We start from the raw sequence: 27,712 nt of genomic DNA on the forward strand, positions 1-27,712 counted from the left end.
TAGGATTTCTTTAACAATGTACAAAAACCATAAAGAAAAACATGGACAAATAATCTTGACAACGATAAAATTAGAAACTTCGGTAATTAAAAGATGCTTAAACAAGTGTAAGACTAGTGAGCAAATAAAAAAGAGATTTAAACTTTTAAAAGCATTCATGCACAGAATATATAAAGAATCCCTATAAATCAATAAAGGAAAGGCAACCCAACAGAAAAATGGGTGAAGGATATGATCAGGCAGTGCACAGAAAAGAAAACTCAAATAGCCAGTAGTCATGAGAACATAGTGATCAGGGCAATGCAAAGTTTAAACTGTCAGAAGATAGGATTTTGCATCCACCAGAGACCAAGTGTTGGTGAGGATGTAGAACAAACAGAAATCTTATGCATCGCTCATGGGAGAATTTCACTGACACTTCCACTTTGGAGAACAATTTGACAAAATCTAGTACTGTGGATGAGCCTGCCAAACTACCTGCACCTCCCTGCCGGGTTTAATCTCTAGAGAAACTTTCACAGCTCCAGCCACAGTCCTAGTGCAAAGCAGGGGCTCAGTAAATAAGATCTTTAAAAAAGGAAAGAAGGTAGGGGGGGAGGAAGGAAGAATATTTGTGTCATTGGCTTCATTTCTGCTTTGTTCTGAGTGTTGTGGGACTGCTTCTTCCTTGCCAGGGTGATCCCAAACCACCTTACAGGTTTGTCAAATGCCTGCAATTTTGAGAATCTCAGAAGATTATCCTCTACATCTCCCAGATTCTAGGGAGATAACAGTTTTCATGACTGATCAATTAAGTACATTCCATAAATGTATTTTCTTACAGAATTCACAGTGGTATAAATGCTAAGCTCTAACTGCTTATTTAAAATGAATCTAATGTTTAAAATGAGATGTACCAGTATGTTACTGGTAGCATAAAATATTAGTTATTACTGGATCCTTACAATCCTAATGGCAAAGAAAGATGAGACCTGATGCCCTGAAAAGATAAAATGTCCTTTTCAGGCATATGAATATTCAAAAAAGATTCCACTGGTTTATGAAGAAATGGGTGTTCTTTTTAAATAGTAAATATTCATATGCACTAAGCCAACCCTTTTATAACTATATTCCTAAGTGCATAGAAAACATGGCAGCTCTTCCCATAGCTGGAAGAATGTGTGGTTACCCTGGCAACAACATCTTAGTTCCTGCTTCCAAGTACCACCTGGTGGTTTCAAGTCTAACAGCTGTGCAGCATCTACATTTCCATTGAGGAAATAAAATGCATTCATGCATCATCTCCTGGAGCATTTAAGAAGAAACAAGCTTGCAAATTTGGGGAAGGAGGGGAAGAAATAACACTACATAGTAGCAGGGCCAGTTGCAGTTTAAAAGCCCTACCTGCAGTATTGGAAGCTTGCGCAAAACAGTCAAGACCACCACATTATGGCTGTAGGGTCCTGAGGCCGATTTTCCATCAGAACACTAACAATCACATAGGCCCAGAAGCCCAAGCACATTTTCGTAACCTTTACCCAAAATATGTACTTTTTTTTTTTTTTTTAAGATTTATTCACCTATTTTAGAGAGAGAGAGAGTGAGCGCCGGGAGGGGCAGAGGGAGTGGGAGGGAGAAATTCTAGCAGACCCCCTGCTGAGCTCAGAGCCTGACTTGGGGCTCAATCTCACAACCCTGAGATCAGGATCTCAGCCGAAACTAAGAGTTGGGCGCTCAACTGACTGCACCACCCGCGGGCCCCCAAATATGTACTTTTAAGTGGAATTGGCACTCTCTGCCCTAACAGGCATTTAAACAAAATGGCTGGGTACCCATCACAGTGAGAAATAGAGGGTGGCGCAATTGGTTGAGCATCGGACTCCCGATTTTGGCTCAGATCCTGATCCCAGGGTGGTGGATCCAGCCCTGCTTGGGGCTCCCCGCTCAGCACGGAGTCTACTTGAGATTCTCTCTCCCTCTCCCTGCCCCTCCCACTTTTCCTTTCTCTCTCTCTCTAATTAAATACATCTTTTTTTTTTTTTAAAGATTTTATTTATTTATTTGACAGAGAGAGACACAGCGAGAGAGGGAACACAAGCAGGGGGAGTGGGAGAGGGAGAAGCAGGCTTCCCGCGGAGCAGGGAGCCCGATGCGGGGCTCGATTCCAGGACCCTGGGATCATGACCTGAGCTGAAGGCAGACGCTTAACAACTGAGCCGCTCAGGCGCCCCAGTAATTAAATAAATCTTAAAAAAAAAAAAAGCAGAGGAAAATGAAGAAACCGTATTTTCAGTTTCATGTTTGTTTCTCAATACTCCCAATTTTACCCAAAGTTTTGGGATCCTTCTGAGATCATATCAAAAAAGCCAAATCCTACAGTGATTTCCAACGAAATAAGTTTTGTGGGAATTTCTGGGTCGGGTGGTTAAGTGCTAGAGGGAAAGAACAGCATTGTGAGCCTGCCAGGACACAGCAGTCTAGGGAATAATTTCCTGTCCTCTCAAAAAAAAAAAAAAAAAAAACTGTAAACAAATAATTTAAGATATATATTTAATTTTTTCCTTTCCCTTTCCTCCTGATTATTATAATTCACACATACGTTATGGAAAATTTAGAAGTAGAAAAAAGTATATAGCAACAACAACAAAAATCACTGATGATACTAACCTTGTTAATAATTTCTTTGTCTTTTTAATGCATTTTTCCACTTTTGTTCGGCATTTTAGAAGGGCTACTCAGGTGATCTATCGATGCAACAGTTAATTTTCTGCAGTACCCATTATGATTATTGCTTCAAAGGAATGCTTTAATTCTGATATGGCATTTTGAGTTTCCTTGCATTTTTCTCTTACACTAGTGGCTTCATTCTCTTTTCTCCTTTCATCTTCACCTATTTGTTCTCAAATTTCCTTCCTCTTATTTTATGGAGATCATATGTTCATATACCTCTGTTTAGGACACTCACAGGACATCCACGTTTTCTTTGGTACTGTAGAATCTTTCCAAAGGCATCATGTTGCTTTTGTCCTGTTTCACACTCTCACAGGGAGAAATTTACCCAACCCAACATAAACAGGGTGCACAGAACATCCTTAGCACTGCCCATTTCTATTCTGACTTCTCTCTGAACTAAGCATTGAAGGCTGGCTATGTGCACAGCCTCTGTTTGGTTTCTGGGGCTTAGGATTCCTTCACCGGAGCACTCCGTAAATATCTGAGTTCCTACTCTGTGCAGACACTGTTGTAGGTGCCGCGGCTAGGGTGGTGAACAAAACAAGCTTATATAAAATAAGTAAACCTATACTTGTATAATGTAGATTATAATATTAAGCTTCGAGTAAGGGAGATAGGAGGCTAGGGAGGCAGTTATTTTATCTAGAGGGTCAGGGCAAGACTTGCAGACTGAAAGGGTGATATTTGAGCTGATGGAATTCAGGAAATGAGTTCTTGGGTTATCTGGGAGAACATTCCCAGAAGAGTAGTCAAAGAGGGCCTTTTGAGCCATTCTAAAGCTTTTGGTTTTTATTCCATGTGAGAGGGATCCCATTCTAGGGTTCTGAGCAGAATAAACTCCCAGAAGCCACATGACCCAAGAATGAGCAAGTGTGTCCAGTCTTGGACAGGGTGAGTGAGGGGAGGCTGAGAACTGACCGTTGTGTGTAGCACCATGGGGTTCACTGGTGACTTCCCTCGAACTATTCCAATGAAGTAACGAGGGGGAGAGCTGTTTGGAATGGATTCCAGAAGTCACGGGAGGAGCCAGGCAGGAGGCAGACTACTCTTCGAGGAGTTTTACTCTTAAAAGGAAGAGAAATGGAATGGTAGCTGGAGGAGGATGTGGGACCAGGAAAACTTAAAAACATTTCTTAATGGAAGAAGTTATCACAGCACATTTGTGTGCTAGGAATGACCTGATAGAGAACAACCACTCAATGATGCGGGGGCGGGTGGACAACGGCTGGAGCGATGTCTTGGGTGAGAAGAAACGGGCTCCAGAGCACAGGGGGCGGGAGTATCAACGTGCACTTGGCTATAGGAGGGAAGCTCGGCTGTGGGCACGGAGGGACCTACGTGGGTGGGAGGATAGACCTCCACTCTGGATGGCTCAGCTGGACTTCGCCGGCAGTTAGCATATTTGACAAAGGTGCCATCTGCCGTACATCGGGTGAACCATGTGCCCCAGTGCCCTCCATGAAAGGCCACCCTCTTCCTCTCGTCTTGTTGGCACATACCTGCAGGCATTGTTCCCAGAGCTGTCCTTAGCCTCACCACTTAGTGTTGGTAAAGCAAGTACTACATTTATGTTCATTGTGCAGTTTAAAAAAACTTGGGCTCGGGGGGTGCCTAGGTGACTCGGTGTGTTAAGCCTCCGACTCCTAATTTCAGTTCAGGTCATGGTCTCAAGGTCATGAGATGGAGCCCCGCGTGGATCTCCACACTGAGCATGGAGCCTGCTTAAGATTCTCTCTCTCCCTCTCCTTCTGCCCCTCTCCCCACACACGCATGCATGTGCTTTCTCTCTTTCTCTAAAAACAAACAAACAAACAAACAAAAACCAAACTTGGGCTCAGACCAGTTTAGCCCATAACATAAGGTCACACACTGATAAACAGTAGAGTAGGAAATTGAATCTAGACATTTTGAGTGTTTCTGGGTTCTTCCACACTGTTGTCAGGGTGAACCCTGGGAAACAGGAAGGTATATTTTACTTCCCAAGATTGAGATGCAATGTTTTTTTCCTGCTCTTGTATACAGAGGAGCCCACGACAGGGATGACTGTATGAATGCACAATCCATTCAGGTGCACAGGGCTATCTTCACCAGGTGGAGGGCATGCATGCAAGGACAGATGGCCTTGTTACCTCATTCACTGGAGCAGAGGCTTAAAGCACCTGGGAGCCTGCTCTACTCACCACAGCCTTTGACGGGCTGCATTTGGGCTGCACCTCCCTACCTGTTCATCCTCCAACCACCTTTCGGTTAACATTCTATTGTTTCTTTTTGCTCTTTAGGTCTAGGGAGAAGCAGAGTTTTGTGCTCATTCAATTGCCCTGAACCAGAGGATAAAAGATTTTTGAACTTGGAAGGACTCATTCCAGGACCTCTGGTTTAACCCTCTCCATAGGCACCCCATTTTCTTTATCTGCTAAGTTGGTATCTCAGGCACCACCTAACATCTACTTCCAGAACTTTCTACCCTCAACACAGGAAAACATACACACACACATCTTTGTTTTCTTTTGGAAGAAGCTCTAAAAAAAAAGATATGAGGGGCACCTGGGTGGCTCAGTCGTTAAGCGTCTGCCTTCGGCTCAGGTCACGATCCCAGGGTGCTGATCAAGCCCCGCGTTGGGCTCTCTGCTCAGCGGGAAGCCTGCTTCTCCGTCTCCCACTCCCCCTGATTGTGTTCCCTCTCTCGCTATGTCTCTCTCTGTCAAATAAATAAATAAATAATCTTTAAAAAAAAAAAAAGAAAAAAGATGTGAGAGTTTAGCTTGGTCCCTGCTATTTCAAGGACTGTCACTGCAATCATTATCTGGGGCCCTGGAGGGAGGGCTTTAACGTGCATCTGGCAGTTACTCCACGTACCATGCATTTTCCTCAAAATCTGCTACTTTGTGTTAGGTGAGCTGTACATTCCAAGTGGCAGGTGTTTTCTATAACACATACATAATGCATATTATTAAGTCTTTGTAAACTACCCTGTCATGTCATGGCTAATCAGTTCAAACTCATAGTTATAAGGAAGTGTTATTATTTAAAAAGTTCAGGGATATAGATGAATGAAAAGGATGTTTCAAGAACTCAAATTTAACACATGTACTAAGGACTATATTTAGAGGGTACTTAAACATGCCTTAAAAATGAAAGTTTAGGTTAAAAAGTATTTAGAAAAAAATAATAAAGTTTAGAGCATATATATATAAACTTTATTATGTATGTATGTAAATATATTATTATGTTACATATAAAGTATAATATTATATATATATGTAATATTTTCAGATGCTCCCATAGCTCAGAAGCATACCCACTTGAAAACCTCTTGGAATAACCTCTTGGAAACCTCTTGGAATAACCTCTTGGAAGCCTCTATATTAGTTCCAAAGGAAGATCCCCAAATGTCAGAGAGGTATGAAAAATACACCAGAAGTAAACTGGAACTCTCTCTTTGGTGTAAACTGGATTGGAAACAAATAGAATGAAAATAGCATGCTCACTCATCCTGAAATGTGATATTATTTATCACCAAAATTCATTATTGTGTGGCTATCGGTACTAGATAATAATTATTTTCTGTCCCCTCACTGAAAGTTTTGCATGAGTTCTGCCATTGATTTGCTGCCTTTTGCAATCTCTTGCCCTGAAAGCACCCTTCCTTTGTGGGAAAGTTCAGGCCTGGAGAATCATGGAGAATCAATCATTTTGAAGAGAATGAGAGGATAGTTTTATTAACATCTCCATATATGTTAATCGTGTATGGGGGGGAGGTAGAGGATTAGGCAAAGCTAAAATTAGTCATATGAATTATGTGCTTGTTTGGACACTGGGCCACTCCTGCCCCAATCAGTGCCAGTAAATCCTGCAGACAGTTCCAACACCACCACTCTGTTTCTATCCCACTCATATAAAATTCCATGCCAAGGTACAAACCACAATCCTCCTTTTCTTGGTTTTTCATGCAAAAACTATTTTAGAATAAATTTAAATGTCAAACCTTCAAGGTCTCTGAACAGAGGGGACTTCAGCTCACTCCGTTCCCAACATGGCTCACATTTTTTAAAAATTCTGATGAGAGTACTCAACTTTTAGAGGTCTATATTTTCCACTGATTTAAGTTCCAGAGAGGAACAAAATTGCTATGTTGGAGCAATAGGGTAAAAGAAGAAACACTGAGAAAAGCATAAATGTCAACATCAGGACTTTCATGCCTGGGAGAGGTCCCAGGGCCCTGTGTGTGAATAACATGGCAAGAGCTGCTTCGTGCAGTATGTAAACAAGCACGGTCCCCACGCCATTTACAATATTCAACACTGGCCTGAGCAGAAATGGATGCAGAATGCTAGTCCAGGCAGACATTTATGAATGTACACACAGCACACATTGCAGGAAGAACTCGGTGGTTTTTTTCCCCCCAAAATTCAACACACATTCTGTGTTCATAGTCTGAGCAATAGAAAACACATTTTTAATCAGTCCTAGACAGCAGGAGAAACTTCCTGCAGGAGTTCTAGGAGGTTTATTCTTCATTTAACAGATGTTTATTGATAATAGAAGGCAGGAAGTTAGAGGACATGTCTCTAGCTTCAAAGAGCTTAAAATATAGTTGAGATAGAGGAGTTTGGTCATCAGGGAATTTAAGAGAACTTTTGTATAGTTATGTGAGACAGGTATAAAACCATAAAGAGGAAAAGGGAAGGTCAGAGTTTTGATTTCAGAGTTACAAACTAAAAAAGAATGTCCAGGCAATGTGGAAAAGTCTTGAGGTAGAAGCCGTTGAACCAAGAACAATAGTACATATTATCTAATCCAGTGTTTCCCAAATTATGGCATGGGACTCCGGTGGACTCCTCTGAGAATCTGATGAAAGTTATGGGCCACGAAATAGCCATCTACCCTCAAACTTGTACACAAAATGTAAGAGATTTGGAATCTGAGTCCATGGGCTTTAAATTTAAATAAATTTAAATTTAATTTAAATAAATTTAAATTAAATTTAAATAAACTAATACAGTTACATTTATCATGGTTAATGAGTTGTCACCATTTACTCACATTCTTGTCTCCTCCAGTAGAATATAAGTATTTCTAGGACAGGATTGCATTATGTTTTATCTTTCATTCAAACCCCTCTCCGTTTAGCATTGTGTTGTTGTGTAGAAGGTACTAAAAGAAGTGTTGACTGCCTGCCTGTCTTAATGTTTAGGTGTTAGGTTGATACAGCATCTTCCAAATGTCAGTCGTTTGAGTAACTTCCTCAATTTTGCCATGGCTGTTTACCACCTTTGTTATTATCTAGTACTGATAGCCACACAATAATGAATGTTGATGATAAATAATATCACATTTCAGGATGAGTGAGCATGCTATTTTCATTCTATTTGTTTCCAGTCCAGTTTACACCAAAGAGAGAGTTCCAGTTTACTTCTGGTGTATTTTTCATACCTCTCTGACATTTGGGGATCTTCCTTTGGAACTAATATAGAGGCTTCCATATGCAGCAGTATTAGCTAGAAGTGAACAGTATTATTTTGTTCTTTTTTTTTATTGCGTTTAGTTTCATTAAAAAAAGCGATACTAATTTTCTATCTATGGAAGTGACAAAAATTTTCTTTTAACATATACTTAAGTTAAAAAAAGTGTATTTAAGTAATCAGTTATCTATTGCTGTTTCACAAGCTACCCCAAACATAATGGCTTAAGCAACAGTGATTTAATTATTAGGATTCTATGGGTTAGCTAGGCTCACGTGGGCAATTCTTCTCCTCCACATGATGTCTGCTGGGGTTATTCCTTCATCTTGACAACTTGGATGGCACTGGAAGGTGCAAGACATCTTCCCTCATGTCTGCCAGCCCAGCTGGAGTGGCTGGAAGGGCTGAAGCGGGTTGAGCCTCTCTCTCTCCACCTGGCCTCTCAGCACTTCGTAGTCCGCCCGGAGCTTTTTTACATCGCGGATGGATCTCCAGAGATTGAAATAGAAAGCTGCAAAGTCTCTTCAGGCCTAGACCTGGAAGTCAAACAGCATTACTCCTGCTCCATTTCATTGGGTAAAGCAAGTGACAGGACAAGTCTAGACCCAACGAGCGGAGAAATAGACTTTACATCTTTTTGGGAGGTTAGCGGCACACCTGTTCAGAGGTAGAAAGAATCTTTGGCATTAATTTTGCAAATAACCTACCACAAGAGGTAAGTAAGTAAGTAATAGGACAAGTTGTAGCAGATGTGGCAAAAATTAGGAGAGTGTTATTCAAGTGACTATTATTTGGAAATGCTGTATTAATCTAACATCTAAATATTGCACCAGATAGTCCATTACCTTTTTTAGTACCGTGTGCATACCAAACACAGTGCTCCACACAAAGGGATTGAAGGAAGAAGATAAAACATGATACAAACATGTCCTAGAATGGCGAACACTCTAGTGAGGAAGACAGGTGTGTAAGCAGAGAGTTATAACAAAATAACCATGATGCTTGTTATAGTAAAGGGTTTAAAATGTAGAGTCCTGACATTTTACATAGAAATTTAAGAGCATGTGGATTTTTTTGGGGGGGGGGGGCTATGACCTTTATCAGATTCTCAAGAAGGTGTGCGACCCTAAAAGGACCTAGAAAGCACTCACCGAATCACGAGACAAACGGGTGTGATGGGATGACAGCTGCCGACTGCAGTGGTGAGGAAAATGCCTCACAGATGTGGTGACACTTATGGGTGGTAAGGCGCCATGACTGAGGAGGAAAACCTGGCTTGAGTTTAAAGCCCGTTAGATGGGTGAGGGGATGGAGGGGGTGAGATGCACGAAGGGAAAGCAAGGAGGAAAATGGTGAAAGAGGATAGGAATGTGGGGAGGTGGACAAAGAAGAGAGAGAAGTTAATTCTAGGATGACTGAATTTTCTAGTTGGGGAGAATGGTAGATGGTAGAAAATAAATGAGGACGAGTCACTTTTCTGGGAACTCTTCCCTGGATTCAGCTTTTTCCAAGTTGTAATTGAGGTGCCCATATGATAAACCAATAAATAATTGGCAACACAGATCTGGAACTTTCCTATTGTGTGCCAGGCACCTTTATAGGAATTGGGTATAAAACAGTGAATATCCTAAGAGAGGTGATGCCCATGTTCCCATAGAGCTTATATTCTAGGAGGGCTGGGGTCAGGGGGAAGATGGGCACAGAGACAATTAAGATGTAAAAATGTTCATACAAATTTTATCTAATGTTAAATGCCAAGAATAAAATAAATCGAATTAATGGAATAGAGAGGGTTGGGGCAGCTACTTTATCTAGGGTAATATGGTAACTGAAGGCAGCTTTTTGAAATATAATGCAAAGCTAGGAGGGAGGCCTACCCTCTTTTAACTTAATAAGGTAGGGAAATGATACTAACAGGAGATTAACTTTTGCAAGGTAAAGTGGTCTCACTCAGAGACCAGATCGTTGTGAGGGACTCCTCCCCAACCATCTCCACCCACAGACATCTAAATCTTCCCTATGTAGCCATGGAACCATGGGGAGTAGATAATGAGTATAACTGGAAACCCGCTCTGATGGTCAGGACCCCAGAGAAGTGGAGAACACAGGGAGAGAAGAACTCTAGGGGAGAGGGAGAGAATGCATAGAAGGGTGGCGGGGGGGGGGGTCACTCACTCACTATTGCTGGGGTGCCATCTGGGGCTCCCAAAAGTAAGGGAGTGTGTCCCACTCCCATGGTTAGTACCTAGGAATGAGTTAGTCTAGGGATGCCACTCGTGATTCCTTGCCACACTTTGATGTTGTACAGGATGGATTACATCACTGTATGAGATGGGTTACGACACTTGGACTTGAGTGAAGAGCCCATTGTATAGTCTTCTGGGTTTTGGATGTGTTGATTTGAGGCAGTGGTAGGACATGACCTTCTCTCACCATCCACAGGTAGTTGTCTGAACCCCTCTAGTGGGGACCATGGGTTGAGAACAGAGTTGCCCCTGGATCAATCCACCACCAGGAGACATTGTCTTCTGACCATTTTAGTCCATCCACAGCAAGGTAAGGATATATTTAATTTTGAAAGAAAATTTCATAGTATAATATTATTCTTTTATTATTATTTTCAGTTACTCATTTCTGAACACATCTCCCCTCCTCCAGTGAAGAATGTGTACAATGGCTAAGTAAGTCAGTCTATGGCAGTGACTCTGACCACGTCTACTTTGGCTGGTGCCAGGATCCCTCTAGATTTAAGGTGAAACAAGAATAAATTAGGTTAAGACATGTGTTGAAATTATAGGATCCCATAAAATGAAATTTTCAGTGATCAGAGCATATTATTTTAGAGCTTATAAAAATTTCAAATATTGGATGAGCAAAAAAGGATTTAAGCGATTGGATCTATTATTATTTTAAGCCTCAGGTAAAATATTTTAAAACCCCAGCCTCTGAGTGTTACTAGAAATTTGGGGCAGAAGAAGCAAATGATGTGCCAGTCTATTTGCCACAGCCCTAGACTTCATTCTGAGAGAAGAGGTTTGGGTTTGGGAATGATTTTAGACCACTATTTTTCTGCCATTTGCTGTTATCACCCTGATTCAATCCCATAAACTGGAGCATTATTCAAAATACAAAATGTAGTCAGGGAACAATTGATCCATCAAACCCAGGTGGTATAGAGGACGAAAATCCTAAAAGGCCCCCATGACAGAAAAGCTGGGGAAAATTTGGGCTTGGTATCATGGAGGTGCTGTCTTCCTTCAATCCTATTGTTTGTGACCTTGACTATTTCCATCATGATGTAAACCCCTGGAACCAAATCACTGACATGTTTATGATTCTCTAGTCACGTTTGGTAGTTGTTAATACTGGAGAGGTGGCGAGGATGCTTTCAATAGATAGTGCCTCCTGTCAAGAGAAAAGGAAAACCTTCCGGTAAAGGTCCCAGAACACTGGCAGTAGGCTTTGTTCTAAGTCAGACTCTTAAAGGGGGTGGGGGGGGGGCTGAACTATTCACCCTCCACCTAATCTAAAGAGGGAAAGATAACAGCACTGGGGTCCCTTGTGTTGGTGACAGAGAATACTACCATTACTCCTGCTACTCGCTGCTACTCCCACCGGTGAGAGTACTAGAAGCTAGAGTGATGTCAGCCATCAGAAAGGATGAATACCCAACTTTTGCCTCAACATGGATCGGACTGGAGGAGATTATGCTAAGTGAAATAAGTCAAGCAGAGAAAGTCAATTATCATATGGTTTCACTTATTTGTGGAACATAAAGAATAGCATGGAGGACATTAGGAGAAGGAAGGGAAAAATGAAAGGGGGGAATCGGAGGGGGAGATGAACCATGAGAGACTATGGACTCCGAGAAACAAACTGAGGGTTCTAGAGGGGAGGGGGTGGGGGGATTGGTTAGCCCGGTGATGGGTATTAAGGAGGGCACATACTGCATGGAGCACTGGGTGTTATATGCAAACAATGAGTCGTGGAACACTACATCAAAAACTAATGATGTAATGTATGGTGACTAATAATAAAATAAAATTAAAAAAGAATAAAAAGAAGCTAGAGTAATGACTTGGTACTGACTATGTCCTAGGGACGGTTCTAAGCACATTCCCTACACAGACCTACTTAACTGTCTCAGCAGCAGTAGACACCATGGCTATCCTCCTTTTGCAGATGGGGAAACTGAGGCCCAGAGAGGTTCCCACAGCTGAGAAGTTGAGGAGCTGGGATAGGAGTGGGTGCTGACAGGTGAATGAGACTGATAGCAAAAGTGAGGAACAGATGATTTTTCTGGAAGGTGAGAAAAGTCACTTGGAAACAAGCTGTTCCATCTTTGAAGCCGCTGCTAACACAGGAGAGGGAGTGATGTCGACTTGCCCCAGGCTCCCCTCGGCCATGAAAAGAAGGGCCAAGGACCAGGATAGAGGGTGTGGGGCTGCTGCCGAGACCCTTCCTGTCTACAGCCATGCCCCCCGGAATCTTACAATGAACTGGAAGGACAGCTGAGGAGACACCAAGCTCGCCTGGGGCCCTGAAATGCCATAAGCACTTAATGCTGGGTTACAGAGGCACTTTGGTTTTTTTTTTTTTTTTTGGTCCTAAGTAAGCTGACTTTTTCAGTTAACTGAACAAGCATCTGGAGCCCATTTTATTTGTGTCTTTTTTTTTTTTTTTTTTTTACCTCCTGTCCCTGACAGACAGGAACGGCAAGGATAAAGGCTAGGATAAAAGGGAGGAGATCCTACCAGATTTTATGGAGACATATGTGAACAGGAAGGAGACCTTCAGGCAGAATTTATTTATAGCTCTATGGGGTGTTTGGATTTGTGTTTATGGGTATGAGCATTCAGGAACTGTGACGTTTAAATTCCTTTAATATTCTTAGAAGGTGCTTGGGAGGATTCATTATTTTAGTTTTCATATTGATGCTGTTGGGAAAAGTTAGACAATTTAGAACATCTTATTTCTTCACAGAAATTCTTACTGGCACGTCTTCATGTGCTGCTAACTTGGGCATTCACTGGTGCTTCACGTTTTGGATGTGGAATCATCACTTTTATCTGGACCCTTTGTTGTGGATGGAGATTCCACTCAGGCGTGTGGGGCAGAAGGCATCTTCCCTTGCTGCCATGTTTTACCCTAGCCCCTCATTACTGTGTTCAAGAAATCACTCCTCTTTCTACCCCTAATTATGCCTCTGGGTACTTTATGGTAAGTGTGACATTTTTCTCTTGACAGGCAGTATTATAGTATAGACCTCTCCTTGTCACTCTTTATTGCTTTAATAACTATGAAATCTCTTATGAGATGTCTGGAGCTTCATCGACATATGTTGATGGCACTATTCTATCAGTCCTGAAATGGTCAAGGTCACAGACAATGTGCCAGAGGAAGGAAGACAGTGAATACACTATTATAAATAGATATGTGCCTTGAAAATGACCCTTTCAGACACGGGGACATTAGTTGGCAAGAGGAAGGAAGTGATGAAATGCAATAATTTTATTTTACCTAAGGAAGTCTCTAGGTGTATGCCAAATGCTTGCTGTGTTTAATCTGACTGGCATGTTAGCACGTCAGAGGTTTAAACCTTTATCATAGTTATTTCATGATAATGAAAAGTGAATTAAAAGATAAGGATGGAGCAATAGTACAGTTTGGGTAGTCAAAAGTTAGCATATGATACATTATTTTAACTTAGGAAATTTAAGTGAAACGTGTAAGAACAGTGTCCCTTCCATTTTGTCATTCTGAGCTTTTTGAAAACATAAGCATTGGGGACCATGTTAGGTAGTAAGTTGAAATACTAGTACTGAAGCCCATTTCCTTGTCTTTTGATCTCTCATTCATCCTCAGTAGACATATCTTAACAATGAAACACCTAACAGATATATTGGTTTTGTTTCTTGGTGCTCGAAAATGTCCCCAAGGCATTAGTTTGGACTTGCCAGTGTAGAGGTTGATGATTTGTGCTTAATAGACTTCAGAACTCTCAGCATCTGGAAAGAGAAAAGCAACAAAAACAATATCACCGTCTACAGCAATAGCACCAAAAATAATGACAATAGCATTAATTGGTGTCCATGTACATTAATGTTAACCCCTTCAATACCCTGTTTAGACAGGTATTGTCACAATAGTACAAGGGATCAAGGGTTCAGGCAGTGAGGTTAGACCTTGGGTAAGTTAATTAACCCCTCTCAGAGTTGCAACTTCTTCATCTGCAAAGGAGGAAGTGTTATTATTACTTATAATAATGATTAATACTGCCTCAAAGTTTTTCTCTGAAGAGTACATGAGTAATGCATGTAAGCACTTAGCACAGTGTCTATATTATGATTGATAGTTATCATCATCATCATCACTGTCCCCATTTTTCAGATGAGGAAGCACGAGCACAGAGATTCAAAAGGCTGGCAAATGGGAGGCAGGAATCGAACAAGGGGGCACTGGCCTCCCAGACCCCTCCCAAATCCCTGCTGGTCACAGACAGCCCCCACCCCACTGCATTACGGGAATGTCAGAATGGCGCCTTTTGGGAAAGGACAACACGAGAGTGCAGGAGTGCGATGTAGCCTTTGGCCAGGAATCTGACTCTAACTTCGGGAAGACGTGAGAGGACGTGGGGAAAAGCAGTTATTTATAGGCAGGGCCTCTGGGGCCTCAGATGCTGCCTCTGACTGGTGCCCTTCTCCCTCCTGCATTCCTATCTTCTCCCAGTGGTCCTGCCCTTTCCATGTGTCCTGTTACCCAACACTTGAAAATGTTTATTAGGTTACTCACTCAGGCCCACTCTCTGTGAACTCCCTTAATTCCCCGGATAACGAAAAGAAAGGAAGGGGAATAACCTACCAGTGGGACATCCCGCCCCCCCTCCTTATGTTGTGTAGACCTGGGGGCTTTGCTTGTCTGCACTGTGCTACTCAACTTAAGCAGCTTTATTTGTAGCATCTTGCAGCAAAATAAATGCTTATCTTGTATAAGAGTCCCTACAGGTGGGAACATAACATTACAAGAAGTTACCCTGGTCTTCTATCTATGTAGTTCCTTTTCTGGTAGAGCATAAGCATTTGTACCATGCAATGCCTCGCCCCTTGCAAAAATTTGGGAGGAGAGGTGCTTTTTGAGGTTGAAGATGTCTTTGTATGACATCCAACAAGTCTTTGTTTTGCACTTTTGTCTGTTTGAGGGTTTTTAGAAAAAACTTTTTTCTTTTTTTTTTTTTTAAGATTTTATTTATTTAACAGAGAGAGAGACAGCAAGAGAGGGAACACGAGCAGGGGAAGGGGGAGAGGGAGAAGCAGACTCCCCACTGAGCAGGGAGCCCAATGCGAGGCTCAATCCCAGAACCCTGGGATCATGACCTGAGCTGAAGGCAGATGTTTAACAACTGAGCCACACAGGTGCCCCGAAAAAATTTTTTTTCTGCAGTATAATCTGGTAGGGATTGGTGAAATCACTGTTCGTTAGTATCTGATCACTTTCCCCACTGTATTTTCATCTCTGTGATTCTCTTTTGTGTTAGACTTAGTTATTTGTATGTTTGTTTTCCTCTGTTGGGACACAGGCTTCTTGCAGAAAGGACAGGCTTTCTTCTCTTCCCTTGCACCTGGTACAGAGCGTTGCTCAATAAACATCGGAGCTCAGGGAGCTAGTGGATCACTGTGTACTAATTTGGGCTAAACCTTCTTGCTGGCCGCTCAGCTGACAAATGAGTGAAAAGGAGAAGGGAGCTCATAGTCTTGACTGCAGGAGACAAATAATTGAGCAAGTCAGGTGCCTTTGGCAGTCACTAACTGACAGTAGGATAGCGTAGGGAAGAGGTCAAAAGGAAGAGAAAAAAGGGAGAGGGCAAATACCATTTTTCTAGATAAGTCTCCTGAGGCAAGGGAAACAAACGCAAAAATAAATTATTGTGACTACATCAAAATAAAAAGATCCTGGACAGCAAAGGAAACCATCAACAAAACTAAGACAGCCTACTGAATGGGAGAAGATATTTGCAAGTGACATATTGGATAAAGGGCTGGTATCCAAAATATGTAAAGAACTGATACAACTTAACACCCCAAAACCAAATAAACCAATTAAAAAAATGGGCAGAAGACATGCACAGACATTTTTCCAAAGAAGACATCCAGCTGGCCAACAGACACATGAAAAGATGCACAACATCACTCATCATCAGGGAAATACAAATCAAAACCACAATGAGGTATCACCTCACACCTGTCAGAATGGCTAAAATTAAAAACACAAGAAACGACAGGTGTTGGTGAGGATGTGGAGGAAAAGGAACCCTCCTACACTGTTGGTGGGAATGCAAGCTGGTGCAGCCACTCTGGAAAACAGTATGGAGGTTCCTCAAAAAGTTAAAAAGTTTAAAAAGTTAAAAATAGATGGATGTATGGAATTGTTGAATCACTATATTGTACACCCGAAACTAATCTAACACTGTATGTTAACTATACTAGAATTAAAATAAAATTTTTTAAAAAGGAGGAGAGGGCAGGTAGATGCAGAAGAAAGGACCTGAGGATACAAAAGAGGCTAGGATAGGGAAGCTATTTTATATCACCAATTACTTGTCCCAGTTCCTAACCCCTGTCTTGAGCCAGTGTGCTCTGCCATTATAAACATCTTTGTTTATTTGTTTGCTTATTTATTAAAGATTTTATTTATTTGAGAGAGAGAGAGAACATTAGCAGGGGGAAGGGCAGAGGGAGAGGGAGAAGCAGACTCCCTGCTGAGCAGAGAACCCAACGTGGGGCTTGATCCCAGGATCCTGAGATCATGACCTGAGCCGAAGGCAGATGCTTAACCAACTGAGCCACCCAGGCGACCCTTCATTTATTTTTTTTAAAGCTTTATCAAGAGATTAGGTTTTATTGGACTCTCAAATCAGGGCTGAAACTATTCAGCAGTGAAAGGTAGGCCACTGTTTTCCTTCCTTTAGCCAGGCTAAGAGTTCTGGTATTAGCGGGGAGCTGGAGATGGTAAATCTGAATATCTGATCTCCTGGGCCCAGAACAACTGATAGTAGTGATTGGGAGAGGAAGCGCAGGAGGTAGGATCCACTGTGTAATTAGGGGTAGGTGATGCAACAGGTCACACACCAGTGTGGGGCAATTATACATGTTTTGTCCAGAGCTAGGCAGAATAGACCTCCTGCGTTGGTAGATCTAGATCTCCTAGGAATTTCAGGGGGTTGGTCTTGCCTGATCACTACTTGGAAAGAAATGGCCTTCCATTTTCTGTTTTCATAAACCCTTTTTCCTCTTTTATTCTCCTCTGATGTCTTCTTGGACGAATAGATAAAAAAGGAGAACAGGAAATAAGGGAGTGCTTGGTTGTAAAAACAATAAGCAATATCCTAAAGCCAGGTAACATAGTGTTAGCCTTAGGTTCTTCCAGAAAAAGTCCTCAGACCTACTTTTGCCATTCCTGATATGCTAAGCAATACTTTTATTTACATTTAATTTTGTTTTTTAACCAATCATCATGATTTTCATAAAGAGGCTGCCTTGGGTCTCTTAAAGCTTACCGTAAACAAAATATATTTCAGAGAGTTCTGCAGAATTTAAATGTCAACTGATTGAGGGCCATGTGTTTCCTTTCTAGAGACATCTCTGAAGAGAAAAGAAGGTATAGGAGAAGGAAAAATAATGGGCATTGAGTGCAGTTAAGAGGGAAGCTTTTTTGGGGGGGCATCTGGGTGGTGCAGTTGGTTGAGCGTCTGACTCTTGATTTTGGCTCAGGTCATGATCTCAGGGATGTGAGATGGAGCCCCACATTGGGCTCTGTGCTCAGTGGGGAGTCTCCTTGAGATTCTCTCTCCCTCTCCCTATCCTCCTCCCCCTCTCTAAAGAAAAAAAGGGAAACACTGATCACATCGGATAGATTTGATTCTTGTTGTAACAGAGAATAAAGGAGCTTCTTCTTATTCCCAAAGATGAATACGATTCCGTTGGCTTGTTCTACGTATGCATGGTGATAGTCAGCTTGGGTCCACTGCCAGCATTTTGGAGTCACTCCATTCCCAGGCCCTGGGGACTATGAACAATGCAGCATTCCCAGTGTGTTCCATCTGTGGCACTTTCTGTCATTTAGTTTCCAATTTGCTTGAAATAGTTTTATTTACTCTAAAGTAGGATGGTGCTGTGTTGCCAATGACAGGCTCTGCAGCCCCATCAGCACAGAAAATGGGACAGTATTAGGGAATAAAAAGCTAACAGGTGGAGGTTGGATCGAGCCAGCCGTGTGCACAGATGGCAGTGCAAAAACCTTACCTTTGTTCTACTTCAGGCCTGCTTTGTTTTTTAACTTTTTTATTGTTATGTTAATCCCCATATATTACATCATTAGTTTTAGATATAGTGTTCCATGATTCATTGTTTGTGCATAACACCCAGTGCTCCATGCAGAACGTGCCCTCCCCAATACCCATCACCAGGCTAACCCATCCTCCCACCCCCCTCCCCTCTAGAACCCTCAGTTTGTTTTTCAGAGTCCATCGTCTCTCATGGTTCTTCTCCCCCTCCGATTTCCCCCCCTTCATTCTTCCCCTCCTGCTACATTCTTCTTCTTCTTTTTTTCTTTCTTAACATATATTGCATTATTTGTTTCAGAGGTACAGATCTGAGATTCAACAGTCTTGCACAGTTCACAGCGCTTACCAGAGCACATACCCTCCCCAGTGTCCATCACCCAGTCACCCAATCCCTCCCACCCCACCCCCCACTCCAGCAACCCTAAGTTTGTTTCCTGAGATTAAGAATTCCTCATATCAGTGAAGTCATATGATACATGTCTTTCTCTGTTTGACTTATTTCGCTCAGCATAATACCCTCCAGTTCCATCCACGTCGTTGCAAATGGCAAGATCTCATTCCTTTTGATGGCTGCATAATATTCCATTGTATATATATATATACCACCTCTTCTTTATCCATTCATCTGTCGATGGACATCTTGGCTCTTTCCACAGTTTGGCTATTGTGGACATTGCTGCTATAAACATCGGGATGCACGTACCCTTTTGGATCCCTACTTTTGTATCTTTGGGGTAAATACCCAGTAGTGCAATTGCTGGATCATATGGTAGCTCTATTTTCAACTTTTTGAGGAACCTCCATACTGTTTTCCAGAGTGGCTGCACCAGCTTGCATTCCCACCAACAGTGTAGGAGGGTTCCCCTTTCTCCGCATCCCCGCCAACATCTGTCATTTCCTGACTTGTTAATTTTAGCCATTCTGACTGGTGTGAGGTGATATCTCATTGAGGTTTTGATTTGGGTTTCCCTGATGCCGAGCGATATTGAACACTTTTTCATGTGTCTGTTGGCCATTTGGATGTCTTCTTTGGAAAAATGTCTGTTCATGTCTTCTGCCCATTTCTTGATTGGATTCTTTGTTCTTTTGGTGTTGAGTTTGATGAGTTCTTTATAGATTTTGGATACTAGCCCTTTATCTGATATGTCATTTGCAAATATCTTCTCCCATTCTGTCAGTTGTCTTTTGGTTTTGTTGACTGTTTCCTTTGCTTTGCAAAAGCTTTTTATCTTGATGAAGTCCCAATAGTTCATTTTTGCCCTTGCTTCCCTTGCCTTTGGCGATGTTTCTAGGAAGAAGTTGCTGCGGCTCAGGTCGAAGAGGTTGCTGCCTGTGTTCTCCTTTAGGATTTTGATGGACTCCTGTCTCACACTGAGGTCTTTCAACCATTTGGAGTCTATTTTTGTGTGTGGTGTAAGGAAATGGTCCAGTTTCATTCTTCTGCATGTGGCTGCCCAATTTTCCCAACACCATTTGTTGAAGAGACTGTCTTTTTTCCATTGGACATTCTTTCCTGCTTTGTCAAAGATTAGGTGACCATAGAGTTGAGGGTCCATTTCTGGGCTCTCTATTCTGTTCCATTGATCTATGTGCCTGTTTTTGTGCCAGTACCATACTGTCTTGATGATGACAGCTTTGTAGTAGAGCTGGAAGTCCGGAATTGTGATGCCGCCAGCTTTGCTTTTCTTTTTCAACATTCCTCTGGCTATGCGGGGTCTTTTCTGGTTCCATACAAATTTTAGGATTATTTGTTCCATTTCTTTGAAGAAAGTGGATGGTATTTTGATGGGGATTGCATTGAATGTGTAGATTGCTCTAGGTAGGATTGACATCTTCACAATATTTGTTCTTCCAATCCATGAGCATGGAACGTTTTTCCATTTCTTTGTGTCTTCCTCAATTTCTTTCATGAGTATTTTATAGTTTTCTGAGTACAGATCCTTTGCCTCTTTGGTTAGATTTATTCCTAGGTATCTTATGGTTTTGGGTGCAATTGTAAATGGGATCGACTCCTTAATTTCTCTTTCTTCTGACTTGTTGTTGGTGTATAGGAATGCCACTGACTTCTGTGCATTGATTTTATATCCTGCCACTTGACTGAATTCCTGTATGAGTTCTAGCAGTTTTGGGGTGGAGTCTTTGGGATTTTCCACATAAAGTATCATATCATCTGCAAAGAGTGAGAGTTTGACTTCTTCTTTGCCGATTTGGATGCCTTTTATTTCTTTTTGTTGTCTGATTGCTGTGGCTAGGACTTCTAATGCTATGTTGAATAGCAGTGGTGATAGTGGACATCCCTGCTGCGTTCCTGACCTTAGGGGGAAAGCTCTCAGTTTTTCCCCATTGAGAATGATATTCGCTGTAGGTTTTTCATAGATGGCTTTTATGATATTGAGGTATGTACCCTCTATGCCTATACTCTGAAGAGTTTTGATCAAGAAAGGATGCTGTACTTTGTCAAATGCTTTTTCTGCATCTATTGAGAGGATCATATGATTCTTGTTCTTTCTTTTGTTAATGTATTGTATCACGTTGATTGATTTGCGGATGTTGAACCAACCTTGCAGCCCAGGGATAAATCCCACTTGGTCGTGGTGAATAATCCTTTTAATGTGCTGTTGGATCCTATTGGCTAGTATTTTGGTGAGAATTTTTGCATCCATGTTCATCAGGGATATTGGTCTGTAATTCTCCTTTTTGATGGGGTCTTTGTCTGGTTTTGGGATCAAGGTAATGCTGGCCTCATAAAATGAGTTTGGAAGTTTTCCTTCCATTTCTATTTTTTGGAACAGTTTCAGAAGAATAGGTATTAATTCTTCTTGAAATGTTTGGTAGAATTCCCCTGGGAAGCCATCTGGCCCTGGGCTTTTGTGTTTTGGGAGATTTTTGATGACTGCTTTAATTTCCTTAGTGGTTATAGGTCTGTTCAGGTTTTCTATTTCTTCCTGGTTCAGTTTTGGTAGTTGATACATCTCTAGGAATGCATCCATTTCTTCCAGGTTATCTAATTTGCTGGCATAGAGTTGCTCATAATATGTTCTTATAATTGTTTGTATTTCTTTGGTGTTGGTTGTGATTTCTCCTCTTTCATTCATGATTTTGTTGATTTGGGTCATTTCTCTTTTCTTTTTGATAAGTCTGGCCAGGGGTTTATCAATCTTGTTAATTCTTTCAAAGAACCAGCTCCTAGTTTCGTTGATCTGTTCTACTGTTCTTTTGGTTTCTATTTCATTGATTTCTGCTCTGATCTTTATTATTTTTCTTCTCCGGCTGGGTTTAGGCTTTATTTGCTGTTCTTTCTCCAGCTCCTTTAGGTGTAGGGTTAGGTTGTGTACTTGAGACCTTTCTTGTTTCTTGAGAAAGGCTTGTATTGCTATATACTTTCCTCTCAGGATGGCCTTTGCTGTATCCCAAAGATTTTGAATAGTTGTGTTTTCATTTTCATTGGTTTCCATGAATTTTTTAAATTCTTCTTTAATTTCCTGGTTGACCCATTCATTCTTCAGTAGGATGCTCTTCAGCCTCCATGTATTTGAGTTCTTTCCGACTTTCCTCTTGTGATTGAGTTCTAGTTTCAAAGCATTGTGGTCTGAAAATATTCAGGGAATGATCCCAATCTTTTGGTACCGGTTGAGACCTGATTTATGACCTAGGATGTGATCTATTCTGGAGAATGTTCCATGGGCACTAGAGAAGAATGTGTATTCCGTTGCTTTGGGATGGAATGTTCTGAATATGTCTGTGAAGTCCATTTGGTCCAGTGTGTCATTTAAAGTCTTTATTTCCTTGTTGATCTTTTGCTTAGACGATCTGTCCATTTCAGTGAGGGGGGTGTTAAAGTCCCCCACTATTATTGTATTATTGTCAATGTGTTCCTTTGCTTTTGTTATTAATTGCCTTATATAATTGGCTGCTCCCATGTTAGGGGCATAGATATTTACAATTGTTAGATCTTCTTGTTGGATAGACCCTTTAAGTAGGATATAGTGTCCTTCCTCATCTCTTATTACAGTCTTTGGTTTAAAATCTAATTTGTCTGATATAAGGATTGCCACCCCAGCTTTCTTCTGGTGTCCATTAGCATGGTAAATGGTTTTCCACCCCCTCACTTTAAATCTGGGGGTGTCTTTGGTTCTAAAATGAGTCTCTTGCAGACAGCATATCGATGGGTCTTGTTTTTTAATCCAATCTGATAGCCTGTGTCTTTTGATTGGGGCATTTAGCCCATTTACATTCAGGGTAACTATTGAAAGATAGGAATTTAGTGCCATTGTATTGCCTGTAAAGTGACTGTTACTATATATTGTTTGTGTTCCTTTCTGGTCTATGTTGCTTTTAGGCTCTCTCTTTGCTTAGAGGACCCCTTTCAAGATTTCTTGTAGGGCTGGTTTCGTGTTTGCAAATTCCTTTAGTTTTTGTTTGTCCTGGAAGCTTTTTATCTCTCCTTCAATTTTCAATGACAGCCTAGCTGGATATAGTATTCTTGGCTGCATATTTTTCTCATTTAGTGCTCTGAATATGTCCTGCCAGTCCTTTCTGGCCTGCCAGGTCTCTGTGGATAAGTCTGTTGCCAATCTAATGTTTCTACCATTGTAGGTTACATATCTCTTCTCCCGAGCTGCTTTCAGGATTTTCTCTTTGTCTCTGAGACTCATAAGTTTTACTATTAGATGTCGGGGTGTTGACCTATTTTTATTGATTTTGAGAGGGGTTCTCTGTGCTTCCTGGATTTTGATGCCTGTTTCCTTCCCCAAATTAGGGAAGTTCTCTGCTATAATTTGCTCTATTATACCTTCTGCCCCTCTCTCTCTTTCTTCTTCTTCTGGGATCCCAATTATTCTAATGTTGTTTCGTCTTATGGTATCGTTTATCTCTCGAATTCTGCCCTCGTGATCCAGTAGTTGTTTATCTCTCTTTTTCTCAGCTTCTTTATTTTCCATCATTTGGTCTTCTATCTCACTGATTCTCTCTTCTGCCTCATTTATCCTAGCAGTTAGCGCCCCCATATTTGATTGCACCTCATTAATAGCCTTTTTGATTTCTACTTGGTTAGATTTTAGTTCTTTTACTTCTCCAGAAAGGGTTTCTCTAATAACTTCCATGCTTTTTTCAAGCCCAGAACTAGTATCTTTAAAGTGATGATTCTGAACTCTAGATCTGACATCGTACTAATGTCCATATTGAGTAGGTCCCTGGCAGTCGGTACTACCTCTTGTTCTTTTTGTTGAGGTCATTTTTTCCGTCTTGTCATTTTGGTGCAGAGGAGAATAGATTAATGAGAGAACAAAATGCTAGCAGGGTAACAACGTCCCCAGAAAATATACTCTAAACAAATCAGAAAAGACCTGAAGCAGTGGGAAAAGAAAGGGAAAGAGAGAAAAAAGAAAAAGGAAGAAAAAAAGAAAAAAGAAAAAAAGAAAAAGATAAATATAAAAACAAACAAAAACAGAACAAAACAAAACAAAAACAGAATGTGATCAAATATGATCAGGCTGGTTTATAGATTAGTGCCACACACTAGATTTTGGGTGTATTTTGGTCTGTTAAAAGAAAGTGCCTCCCAAAATTTTAAAGAAAGAAAAACTTATATATGTACAAAAATAAGGGTTGATATGATGAAGGGATGGAATATGACTGTAAAGATGGAAATTATAAAAAATTTTATAAAAGGAATTGATAAGTTGTTTGAAAAAAGAAAGAAGAGGATTAAAAAAAAAAGAAAAAAGGGAGAGAATGTGATCAGGCAGGGGAGTAGAAAAAAACCATTCACTAGAGATTTAGAGTATATTTTGATCTGTTAGAAGAAACTATCTCAAAATTTTAAAGAGAGAACAACTTATATAATATATGCCAAAAATACGGGTAACTACTATGAAGGGATAGAATATGACTCTAAAAATGAAAAATAAAAATGTTTTTTTAAAAAAGGGATTGATAAGATGTTGGTTGAAAAAGGGAAAAAGAAAAATTCAAAAAAAGAAAAAAGAAAAAAAGACAGTTAAAAAAAATAATTAACTTTGAAAGACTAAAGAATCATGGTAAAAAAGCCATGAATTCTATGTGCAGTATTCCCCTAGCGCTGGAGTTCTGCCGTTCTCACTGATCGGTAAACCTGGTCTTGGCTGGCTGTTCTCGCTGATCTTCTGGGGGAGGGGCCTGTTGCTGTGGTTCCCAAATGTCTTTGCCTGAGGCGGAATTGCCCCGCCCTTGCCCGGTCCGGGCTAAGTAATCTGCTCGGGTTTGCTCTCGGGAGCTTTTGTTCCCTGCAAGCTTTCCGTACAGCTTTGGAGGCGGAGAGTGAAGATGGCGGCCTCCCAGTCTCCGCCCCAGAGGAGCCGAGAACTCGGGGTCCCGCTCCTCAGTGCGCCCCCAGAGAAAAGCAGTCAATCACTCCCGTCTCCCCAGTCTCCGGCCACACTCCGTGCTCACCCGGCCTGTGACCGCGCGTTTCTATCTCTGGCACCTGACCCCACGCGGAGTCTCCAAACCCAGCAGATGCCCATGGTGCGCTCCCGCGCCGCTCCTCCCGGGGGAAGAAGGTGAGTCTCCCCGGATCTGCCGCTTGTTGGGTCCCTGCTGGAGGAGCAGTGGCCCGACTGTGCCGCAGATCACGGTTTATAGCAACCCCGAGCTGAGAGCCCGCGCCTGGGCTCCGTCTCTGCAGCCGGCTTCCCTGCTCCGATACCTGGGAGCTCTGCCGCACTCAGGCACCCCCGGTCTTTCTGTGACCCCGAGGGTCCTGAGACCACACTGTCCCGCGAGGGTTCCACCCCCCACTTCGCCACCAGAGTGACGTCCCTCAGCGGAGCAGACTTCTAAAAGTTCCGATTTTGTGCTCCGTGGCTCTATCACTTGCCAGAAGCGGCCGACGGAGGCCCCTCCCCCGCCGTCTATCCTCCCGAATATCGCCTCGGATTCACTTCTCGGCACGTCCTACCTTCCAGAAAGTGGTCGCTTTTCTGTTCAGAGAGTTGTTGCTATTCTTTTCTTCGATCTCCTGTTGAGTTTGTAGGTGTTCAGAATGGTTTGATCCCTTTCCAGCTGAATTCCTGAGAGGAGACGAAATCCAGGTCTCCTACTCCTCCGCCATCTTGCTCCGCCCCCTTCAGGCCTGCTTTGTATTTCCATATTCTTGCTAACGTGCCACAAAGCTCCCAGAAGCATGGCTCTCTTCATCCATACTCATGGGAGAGGCAACCCTAGAAGTTCATTTTAATGATCTGGTGTCAGCATTTTTTTTTCATCTTCTCATGCAATCTGTTACCCACTGTACTAAAGGATAACATAATAGGTACTAGAGATCAGTGAACTGGTCCAGAGGCTCAGTTCAGTTCATGTTTATTGCCTTCCCTTATTGTGCTTCAACACAAGGGTGATAAGGATGAGAAGAGCGTAGTTCCTGACTTTGCCACGCTCGCAGGTTGAGCCAAGAGAGACAAAGGCAAAGGAAACATGGGCTCTGGTTGAGACATTGTCTCTGTTTCATAATACTTTTGGAAAAAATGAATCAAGTGCTAGATTTCTTGAACAGCTCTGACAATCCATTTTGGCAAGAAGGTTGGAGATGGAAAGTCAAATGGATAAGAAGGAGGGAAGGGGAAATTTGGTGGTGGTGGTGTGTTAGAAGAAAGTGAAGGGAATTTTTCCCTTTAAACTTTTTATTTTATTTTAAAGATTATTTCTTTATTTATTTGAGGGAGAGAGGGTGTGCATGAGCTGGGGGAAGGGCAGAGGGAGAGGGAGAAACAGGCTCCCCGCTGAGCAGGGAGCCCTGGCTCGGGGCTCGACCAGACCCTAAGGCAGATGCTTAATGGAATGAGCCACCCAGGAGCCCCTATTTTATTTTATTTTTAAGGACACTCTACACCCAATGTGGGGCTTTGAATTCACGACCCTGAGATCAAGAGTTGCATGCTCTACTGACTGAGCCAGCCAGGTGCCACCCCTTCGATTTTTTTTTTTAAGATTTTATTTATTTATTTGACAGAGAGAGACATAGCTAGAGAGGGAACACAAGCAGGGGGAGTGGGAGAGGGAGAAGCAGGCTTACCGCGGAGCAGAGAGCCAGACGCGGGGCTTGATCCCAGCACCCTGGGATCATGACCTGAGCCGAAGGCAGACGCTTAACGACTGAGCCACCCAGGTGCCCCCCCCACCTTCGATTTTTTTAAATTGAAAAATTTCGAATTTATAGAAAGTTAGAAAAATAGTACAATGAGTATCCATATACCCTTTACATAGATTTATCAATTGTTAACATTTTGTCACATTCATTTGCACGATTTGTGTGTGTATTTTTTTGAACCATAAAAGTAGGTTGCAGGCCTCTTGACATTTTGCATCTCGGTATAATAGGCATGATCACACCCTTGAGATACACAGTGATTCTATAATATCATCCAATATAGAATCCATATGTAAATTTCCCTAGTGGTCCTAAATATGTCTTTTACAGATATTTTTTCCCTCCCCAATTCATGATTTGATCAGGGTTCCCACATTCCATTTAGTTGCTGTGTCTCTTCGTCTCTTTGGATTTATATTTTTGTTTTGCTTTGTTTCGTGACACTGAATCTTTGAAGAATATAGGATGGTTATCTTGAAGAATGTCCTCTATGTTGGATTTATTTGATTATTTCTTCATGGGTAGATTCAGGTTAAACATTTTTGGCAAGAATCCCAGCTAGATGTTGTGGCATAACAGCTTTGCATCTAGAGTTCATGAAGCTCATGGATTTATGTGTGTGTATCTATCTGTATTCTACTGGGAAGGGGGCTTTAGTTTTTATCAAATTTCCAAAAATTCTACGAGCCCCTGAAAAGTTAAGAATTGGGGTAGAGGAGTAAGTTGTTATTAGCAGGAGGTTAATAGTTATTCAGTCTATGCTTAAATCTTAAATCTTCTTACACCCTTAGATATTGTGTGCATTTTTAAACACAGTATTTTCACTTGTAGGTTTTTTTTTTTAAAGTAACGCTATACATGGTAAAACATTCAAATAATACAAAAATATACAAAAAATTATCCTTCGGACTCCAGGGATTATCTTCAGGTCCCCTGTTCTTCTTGGCACAAGTAACCTGCATTTCCAGTTTCTCGATCCCTCTAGATTAAATGTACAGGTAAGTATAGATGTGGATATGTGTACTTTAATTATTTTATATAAGTGGGAGAATTTTACAGAGGAGGTGTGTTATA

The 27,712-nt window shown here is 41.6% G+C and overlaps 1 long non-coding RNA gene across 2 annotated transcripts in view; it reads left to right on the forward strand.

The window, feature by feature from the left end:
- Positions 1-10,628: 10,628 nt before the first annotated feature.
- The window catches only part of LOC118553034 (uncharacterized), a 31,044-nt gene continuing 13,960 nt past the window's right edge, over positions 10,629-27,712 (forward strand). For both annotated transcript variants that reach the window (XR_004925789.2, XR_004925790.2), the window contains exon 1: positions 10,629-10,730. This is a non-coding gene — a long non-coding RNA (uncharacterized LOC118553034). The remainder of the gene's footprint in view (positions 10,731-27,712) is intronic.

Source organism: Halichoerus grypus, chromosome 6 (assembly GCF_964656455.1).
Source record: "Halichoerus grypus chromosome 6, mHalGry1.hap1.1, whole genome shotgun sequence".
In the NCBI taxonomy this organism is placed as follows: domain Eukaryota; kingdom Metazoa; phylum Chordata; class Mammalia; order Carnivora; family Phocidae; genus Halichoerus; species Halichoerus grypus.